Source organism: Ascaphus truei, unplaced genomic scaffold (genome assembly GCF_040206685.1).
Source record: "Ascaphus truei isolate aAscTru1 unplaced genomic scaffold, aAscTru1.hap1 HAP1_SCAFFOLD_148, whole genome shotgun sequence".
Classification (NCBI taxonomy): domain Eukaryota; kingdom Metazoa; phylum Chordata; class Amphibia; order Anura; family Ascaphidae; genus Ascaphus; species Ascaphus truei.
In genome coordinates this window covers 838,129-847,500 of record NW_027454366.1, presented here as the reverse complement: position 1 = coordinate 847,500, position 9,372 = coordinate 838,129, and the positions used below count along the sequence as shown (strand labels likewise).

General features: G+C 46.2%; 1 long non-coding RNA gene across 1 annotated transcript in view; it reads left to right on the top strand.

Moving 5' to 3' along the window:
* The window catches only part of LOC142476193 (uncharacterized), a 29,943-nt gene extending 24,854 nt beyond the window's left edge, over nucleotides 1–5,089 (top strand). The window contains exon 3 of the long non-coding RNA XR_012791418.1: nucleotides 5,046–5,089. This is a non-coding gene — a long non-coding RNA (uncharacterized LOC142476193). The remainder of the gene's footprint in view (nucleotides 1–5,045) is intronic.
* Nucleotides 5,090–9,372: the final 4,283 nt, after the last annotated feature.

Below are 9,372 nucleotides of genomic sequence, written 5' to 3'. Positions count from 1 at the left end.
AAATAATAATAAACACTATGCCTAAACACAATAAAAGTCCAGAAACCTAGCTCTAATAGCTATGTTATAACTCAATCATTAAAGGATCCAATTCGGGCGTCCTCTGGAGCCCGGGCAGCTCTCTTCAGAGAAACAACCACCTCCTCGATAGATATCTAAACAAAACAAAAAGAAGAGAAAGCGCCCGCTCCATGTGTAAATTTGGTTTAACAATTTCATTTCCTGGACAAGATAAAAATAACAAACTCACAAACGCCCGTTTGGTAAAAGCGTTGTATGAGACAGGCTCGTGCTCCGTGGTAATCCGGTGATCAATCCGCAGCTCCAGACTTTGGACGATGACCGGGAAACTCGATAGGCTGCGCCCCTCGCAGTGTGGTCCTCCGGCAATCTGTAATATGCAGTTGTGATTCCACTCTGTAATTCCGGTGTCTCGTCTTGGTTGCGTACCAACTTCCCTTCCGGCGTCAAGACGGATAGTGTGGCAATAACGAGAAGAAAGTACCTACGCGTTTCTTCAGCACACGGCCGATTTCATCAGGGGATAATGCTACAACTCACTCGTAATGGTTTTATAGTCCTACAGTCCAATTGGTAATGGCATAATAGATCACATGTGTTACTGATTTTAGATAATACAGTAATAGATTCTTGTATGACACACACACACACACACATATATATATATATACACACATACGTATGTTTATATATATATATATATATATATATATATATACACACACACATACATATATATATTTACACACACATACATATAAAACGGTCTTCTTCGGAGAGCAGAAGATATATATATGTATATATAAATATATATATATATATACATATATATATATGTGTTTGTATATGTGTATATATATATTTACACACACATATACACACACATAATGTTATAGGTTAGCGGTGCGTGAACTGGGGGGCGGGAGATTTGTCTTGGGGGTGCGCGGGCGGGTGCAGAGGTCCCGCGCTAATCCCCAAGGCATTTAAATGAAATGCCGGGGATCACGTGAGGCCTCTGCAACAGTAACACTGACCGGGATTCAGACACGTCTCCATGGCTACGCGGCATCAAATGACACCGCGGGGTCATTTATTTATTTATTTATTTATTTATTTATAAAATATTTTACCAGGAAGTAATACATTGAGAGTTACCTCTCGTTTTCAAGTATGTCCTGGGCACAGAGTAAAACAAATAATACATGGTTACAAATACAGTTACATAAATGAACAAGGTATACATTTATATACAAGACATTGCATGCACAGTTAAAGAAAATATATATTATGAGCGTATGAAACAGTTACAGACCAGATTAAAGTGTGAGACAGCCTTAGATTTGAAAGAACTTAAGCTGGTGGTGGATATGAGAGTCTCTGGTAGGTTGTTCCAGTTTTGGGGTGCACGGAAGGAGAAGGAGGAACGTCCGGATACTTTGTTGAGTCTTGGGACCATGAATAGTCTTTTGGAGTCTGATCTCAGGTGATAGGTACTGCATGTGGTAGGGGTGAGGAGCTTGTTCAGGTAGCTGGGTAGCTTGCCCAGAAAGTATTTGAGGGTGAGACAGGAAAGGTGAACTTTGCGCCTAGACTCTAGTGATGACCAATCTAGTTCTTTGAGCATTTCGCAGTGATGTGTGTTGTAGTTGCATTGGAGAACAAAACGACAAATTGAATTGTAGAGGGTGTCAAGTTTGCTAAGGTGGGTTTGAGGAGCCGAGCCATATACTATGTCTCCATAGTCAATAATTGGCATTAGCATCTGCTGTGCAATACGCTTTCTGACCAGGAGACTTAGGGAGGATTTGTTCCTGTAAAGTACCCCTAGTTTGGCATAGGTCTTGGTTGTCAGGGTATCAATGTGCATCCCGAATGTTAAGTGGGAGTCAAACCATAAGCCCAGGTATTTAAAACTAGTGACAGGTGTTAGGGTGGTTTTAGCGTTGGTTCTAATCAGGAGCTCAGTCACTGGAAGCTTTACAAATTTAGTCTTGGTCCCAAATACCATTGTTACAGTCTTGTCAGTGTTTAAAAACAGTTTGTTTTGGGAAATCCAGTTTTCGAGTCTCAAAAAGTCAGACTGAAGTATGTGTTGAAGGTCAGAGAGGCTATGGCTGTGTGCATACAGGATTGTGTCATCTGCATACATGTGTATTGAGGCTTCCTTACAAGCTGTGGGAAGATCATTAATGAACACTGAGAAGAGTAGGGGCCCCAGAACAGAGCCTTGCGGGACACCACAGGTGATATCCAGGGGGTTGGAGTTAGAGCCTGAGATGGACACATGTTGGGATCTTCCTGATAGGTAGGACTGAAACCAGTTTAAAGCATGTTTCCCTATTCCAGAGCTCTGGAGTTTGTTAAGCAGGATAGCATGATCAACTGTGTCAAAAGCCTTTGCAAAATCTAGGAATACTGCACCAGTGAGTTGTCCCCGTTCCATTCCACACTGGATTTCATTGCAAACTTTTAGCAGGGTAGTTACGGTGGAGTGTTTGGGACGAAACCCAGACTGGAATTGGCTAGGGAAATTTGTCTTGGTGTAGAACTCGCTTAATTGGGAGTGGACACATTTTTCCATAACTTTGGATAGAATTGGGAGAAGTGAGATTGGCCTGTAGTTTGAGACAGTGTTTTTGTCCCCACTTTTGAAGATTGGGACAACTCTGGCAGTTTTCCAGGTCTTAGGGATATGGCCTGCAGACAGGATAGAGTTGACTATGGACGCAATTGGTTTGGCAATGGCTGGGGCACCAAGTCGTAGGAACCTAGATTGTAGTAAGTCGGGTCCACATTGGCTGCTTAGTTTTAGTTTGAGGAGCGCTTGTGTAATCTCCTCTTCAGATACTGGGCTAAATTGAAAATTGTGGGCAGTGTTGGGAGGGGGTGGGACTATAGGGGTACTCCCAGGATGAGATTCAGGTTTGGGGTTTGTGCTGCGTTTCGCTAATAAGTTAGTGGCACACCCCACAAAGTAATCATTGAATGCATTTGCAATGTCAGTGGGGTTTGTCAGAGTAATATCCCCCTTAGTGATATTACTTGGTTGTTGATGGTTAGGAGGCTGGAATATATTGTTGATAACCTTCCAGAAATTAGCTGGGTTTGATGTATTCTGGAGGAGATTGTCAGAGTAATATTGTGCTTTTGCATGCCTTGTTTGCCTTGTGCACACGTTCCGCAGGCATCTGTAGTGATTGAGATCCTTGGTAGTGCCAGTTACTTTGTAGCTTTTCCACAAGGCATCCCTGAACTGGTAGAGTGCTATAAGGTCAGGTGTAACCCATGGAAGGTGGGCCCCCCGTACCCTTATTTTGCGTAGTGGAGCATGGGTATCGCAGAGTTTTAAGAACTCGGATTGGAAATAGTCGAGCGCAGAATCAGGGTCGGGAATTAAATCGATTCTGTGCCATGGGCAGTTGGTAAGGTCATCCAGAAACTGTTGTGGGTTAAAGTTTTTAAATGTTCTAGTGAGGAGAACTTTGGGGCTTGAATGGGGCGGTTTAATTTTCCTTACACAGTACACTATTGCATGGTCACTGAAAATGTCAGGAAGGATGCCAGAGGATTGGATTCTGCTGGGGTTTGAGGAGAGAATCCAGTCTAGCAAGGAATGGTTATGCGACTTCAGGTTTATTCGTGTGGGTTGGGAAATGAGTTGCGATAGGTTAAGTGACTTGAGTTGTATCTGGATTTTGTGGTTTTTAGGGTCAAGCCAATTGAAGTTGAAATCCCCAAGGACTAGCAGCTCACTCTTCTCATTCAGAGAGGAAATGGAGGCAAGAAATTGGGTGATATCAGTCAGGGATTGTAGAAGGGCTTTAGGGGGGCGGTAGATGCCAGCAAGCAAGATGGGCTTAGAAAAGGGGAGGCAGATTTTGCCAACTAGAGTTTCAAAAGAGGGTGGACTTGGTGGGCAATGTAGCAGTGTAAATTGTAAGGTGTCTGCAATATAAAATAACACCCCTCCTCCTCTCTTTGACCTATCTCTCCTAAAAATGGAGTATCCCTGAATGGCGATATTTGCATCAGGGGTTTTAGAGGATAGCCATGTTTCTGTAAGAACGATGGCTTTGGGTTTATGCATAAGGCACCATGCCCTTAGTTCGTCTAGTTTGGGCAGCAGGCTCCGGATGTTTATATGGGCGACAGATAGCCCTTTTTGGAATTTAAAGGTGGAATTCTCAGGGGCATGGGACAGAGCTGAAATGGGAGGACCTGGGTTAGTTTCAATATCACCTGCTAGAGAGAGTAATAGTATGAGAAGAAATTTGGGTAGTTGTTTACAAGTTGTAGATTTGTGGTGTTTTCCATTAGAGTGAGCAGTGGTTGGTGTGCTGGTTTTTAGAGTTCTCCACCAACATTCAGTAGATAGTGCAAGTGCATGTGACGTCACTCGACCCCGGAGCGTCATTTGCCGCAGCTGGCAGGTAGGAGAGGGGGCGCAAGACCGGGGGAGGCCAGGCAGGGGGACGCAGCTTCAGAAGTTTGCGCTCCCCTGTTATAGATTACCATGCCAACAAATTGTAATAGTGCTACAGGGATCAATAAATATTACATTTAATACTTAATTATTGTGATGTTTCTAATCTACTGTGTGTTACAAATAACATTAATATCTTACAACTGAATACATTGCAAAAATGTGATACATATTTATTTGTGATTTAAAGTGTGTTACATAGTGATAAATTATCTAATAAATAAATCTTAAACTAATCCCACACAGTGACTACTTAATTCTGTGAATAAATGTGTTTTTAATGTCATTACTATGAAGGAGATGAAGATATAGTGTATATATAAATTCCTACCTGCAAACGCCGTCTCAGCCTGTCAGAATACGCGCAGAGTGACCTGTCGTGACACGTCAGGTCACTCTGTAACCGAACCCGGATCTGTGACGCATATGTACTGAGGTGGGGTTGGATCCCCCACGGTTATTTCTTGTTTTATTAATAAATAATTTACTATATTTTAATCTCTGGTGCGCATTGTGTGCATTTTTCTTCTTGTCTGCACAGTGCTTCAGATGCTGCATCTGAAAAAATGCCGGTGGATCGGGATGTGAGATAGGGAAGTGACGTCCGTGCCGGAACGTTATTGCCACGCCTCCAAATATTCATTGCCACGCCCCCAAATCGCGCCCGAAGCATACCCTGCAAAGCCATAAAAAAGCTCAGGCTTCAGCAAGTGTATTGCAGCGTGTGCCTTCCCTCCGTCTGAAATACTATAGACGCAGCCTTATCGACGCTTACTAAATAGGCCCGTGTCTCTCTCTCTCTCTCTGTGTCTCTGTCTCTCTCTGTGTGTCTCTGTCTCTCTCTGTGTGTCTCTGTGTCTCTGTGTGTGTCTCTGTCTCTCTCTCTCTCTGTGTCTCTGTCTCTCTCTGTGTGTCTCTGTCTCTCTCTGTGTGTCTCTGTCTCTCTCTGTGTGTCTCTGTGTCTCTGTGTGTGTCTCTGTGTCTCTGTGTCTCTCTCTGTGTCTCTGTGTGTCTCTGTTTCTCTCTGTGTGTCTCTGTATCTCTGTCTCTCTCTGTGTCTCTGTGTGTGTCTCTGTGTCTCTCAAATCAAATCAGCTTGATTGGCATGTCAAAAGAACATTTCAGTATTGCCAAAGCGTGAGTAATAGGGGGTGTGGGACAATGATTACACGAATACTAGGGGGTACGGTATAATGGTTATACAGTACATTACTTTTGTCTCTCTCTCTCTGTGTCTCTCTCTCATTCTCTGTGTCTCTCTCATTCTCTGTCTCTCTCTCATTCTCTGTCTCTCTCTCATTCTCTGTCTCTCTCTCTCATCCCTGTATGATAGGTATGTTCCAACTCTATTTTTTGCTCTTCTTTTCCGTTTGAGAGGAGGGAGTCCCTCACCTCTTCAGCCACACACCAGGAACGCTGGATTGCTTTCAGACGCTCGGAGAGGCGGATACAGTCGTGGATTGCAGGCACTGATTTATCTGGTAAGTACCGCAAACATGCTTGAACAAGGGCCGTAGACATTTTATTTGATGGTTTAGATTATCATTGTCTGTGGTTGTTAGTTATTGGTATTAGAGTTTTTTGATGTTGTTACGAATCAAATACATTTTGAAGTAGTAATCCCCTCCGAACTGGGCATTCCTGGCCAATAATGCCCTGGCTGTAAGAGTTGAAGGGCCCAAGCAAAGCCCCCACCTCTATACACACTAACACTGCAGGGGCATCAGAGTGTCTCGTTGTCATGGCAACGGGGGGTGTCACGTGATGTAATTTGTTTAATAAATTATTTTTTAAGGTGTCCCGGTTTTTCATTTTCGAAATCTGGTCACCCTATGTATTTATGCTGCATTCAGTGTTGTAATGTGCTGTAATTGGGTTACATGGCGTACATACTGTAGTGTATATACCGTATTCAAGGTAAGTGCTGTATGTGGATTATAAAGTGTATATATGCTGCATTCAGGGTTATAAGGTCGTTTATAGAGTATATACTGTACTGCATTCACGGTTACGTGCGGCATGTGGAGTATAAGGTGTATATATGCTGCATTCAGTGTTATAATGTGCTTTAAGTGGGTTACATGGCGGGTATAGTGGATATACTGCATTCAAGGTTACGCGCCGTATTGGATTATAACGGGTATATATGCTACAGTCAGTGTTATAATGTGCGGTATTTGGGTTACAGGGGTGTATACGGTACCGCAGTCGTGGTGGCGTGCTGTATTTGGATTATATGGCATACACTGCGATCATGGTTACGTGCTGGGTTCTGAATATAATGTTTATAGACCACATGCGCGGTTACATGACGGGTTTGGATTATATGGTGTATATGCTGCATGCTTGGCTTCGGGCCATTGCGTGGAGCATATGGTGTGTGTATATACTGCCTTTGGGGGTCATGTGCTGTATTGGTCCAGCGTTACATGCTACATTCAGGACGACGTGGGGTATACGGTGCGTTATGCTGCAGGCAGAGGTATAACGCGCGTAGGGGTTAATTTCACTTCCTGTTCAGCGCAGGCCATGGTAGGGCATGGGTAATCCCTCTTCCTGTGCAGCACTTGGCTCCCTCTATCGTATGGGTAATCCCTCTTCCTGTTCAGCACTTGGCTCCCTCTATCGTATGGGTAATCCCATTTCCTGTTTAATATACGCCCTGCGGTTGTATGGGTAATCCCAGTTCCTGTTTAACACACGGCCCTGCTATTGTATGGGTAATCCCAGTTCCTGTTTAACACACGGCCCTGCTATTGTATGGGTAACCCCCCACTTCCTGTTCAGCACATGGCCCTGCTATGGACGGGTAACCCCCCACTCCCTGTTCAGCACAGGGCTGCATGCCTCTGGTTTGGTGTGGGTAATCCCACTTCCTGTTCAGCACATGGCCAGGGATGGTGCGGGTAATCCCACTCCCTGACTGGGCACGATCAGGAAAATATGCTGGTATAGCAAATATGCATGCGGGAAGGGGGTAAAGGGGCGGTTGCAAATAGCAGGCCTAACGCCCCTTCTTCGGTTAGCAGGAGGTCCCATGTATCGATGATAACATATCAATTCATGTTTCTTTCAGTCAGTTTCGGTACCTCGTGCCAGTAGCAATTCAGTTTTCATCCGGATCGGATCCGCCTCCGTCGACCCCCGATACTTCCCATACTCACAGAAAAACCCAGTAGACGGAACACATAGTTAAATCACGCAAATTGAAATCACACTCCCGCGACACTTAGCGCATCAATCAGAATGTACTTCGTAGACAAAATCATACAACTGCAGGCTGACGCGCGAAGCAAGGAAGAAGGCTGGTTCCAGAGGCAGCTGTTGATGCTCATGCACCGGCAGAGTCACCAGCAGTAGTGACACCAGCGATAAGCGCAGCGCCAGTTCTAGCAACGCTAATCGCATCAGCAGCGGCGATAGCTCCAGCTATAGCGACAGTCGTAGCGCCAGCATTGGGGGCGGCGCCAGCGGTAGCGACACCTGTAGTTCCAGCAGCGGCAGTGGCCGCGGTTCCCCCGCAGGTGGTTAACAACACACCTCTAGGGGCCGGTGGGCAGGCCGGGCAAGTGGAATCACCATCCTCCACGCTCCCCCTCCCTCAGGCGGCACCCGCCTCAGAGGAGCTAGCCAAGGATAAGAGGATGCCCGATGCGGCATATAAGGTCTCTTATACATCCAGACCTAGCTCAGTGGGCTTGCACTTGCTGAAAGAGGTGAAGGACAAGATATGGGCCGGGGAGTACGTAGATATATTATCTCTGCTTCCAGGCTACAGGGAGGCGTTGGCCGCGTCCTCAAAGACGGGGGAAGCGAAGAAGGTGGATGTGGAAAAGAGGCTTTTCCCACACACCTTTCGCAATTGGTCGAAGGCATTTGTTATCCTGGCTGGAGTAATTGGGGAGAAGGATCCCCAGGCGTGCGCATCGCTCTTTACGTATCACGACATGATCGAGGAAGCACACCACACTTACGGGGGAACGGGTTGGTGGACATATGACAAGTGCTTTAGGCAATCAATAAAGGCCCAAGAGGTGGTGATACCATGGAACGTCAAGGACGTCAACCTTTATTTGCAGTTTGTGTCTGGGGGCGGGGCAGATTCCTTTCGAGGGTGCGGCACCGGAGGTAGGGGGACATGGCGGAATAACGTACCAGGGACTAGCCAGTCGCTGCGCACCAACTCGGGCGTCTGTTGGCCGTTTAACCAGTCCAACTGCACGTACGACAACTGCCGTTTCCAACACATCTGCTCCTTCTGCGTCGGCAGGCCCAGGCAAAGTGTTTCAAGAAGGGCGGTCGCAGGGGGAGGGGCGCAGGGCGGACGTTTGGACGCGAGGGCAGCGACACCAATAATCGTCGCCAATTTGGCACCGTGGCTAGCAAGGTATCCCAATAGGGAAGCAGCCCAGCTACTCTTAGCTGGGTTTAAGGAGGGGTTTAGGATCCCGTTTGAATATCAAGCGGGATCTGAGTTTAGTCGGAACTTGAAATCGGTCAGGACACACGGTGACGTAGCTAGGGAAAAGGTCTGGAAGGAAGTCCAATTGGGAAGGATGGCTGGCCCCTTCGAGTCCCCTCCCTTGCCTAATCTCAGGATTTCCCCATTGGGAGTGGTCCCCAAAAAAAGAGGCTGGGGAGTATAGGTTGATACAACACCTATCCTACCCCAAGGGGTCGTCGGTAAACGACGGCATTGACAGGGAGTTGTGTTCGGTGTCTTACGCGAACTTCGATCAAGCCGCAGCGCTGGTGGAAAGGATGGGAGAAGGGGCTCTAATGTCAAAAGCTGACATCAAATCGGCCTTCAGACACTTGCCAGTCCACCCCGAGTGCTTTCATTTGCTAGGCTGCATGCTCGAAGGTCA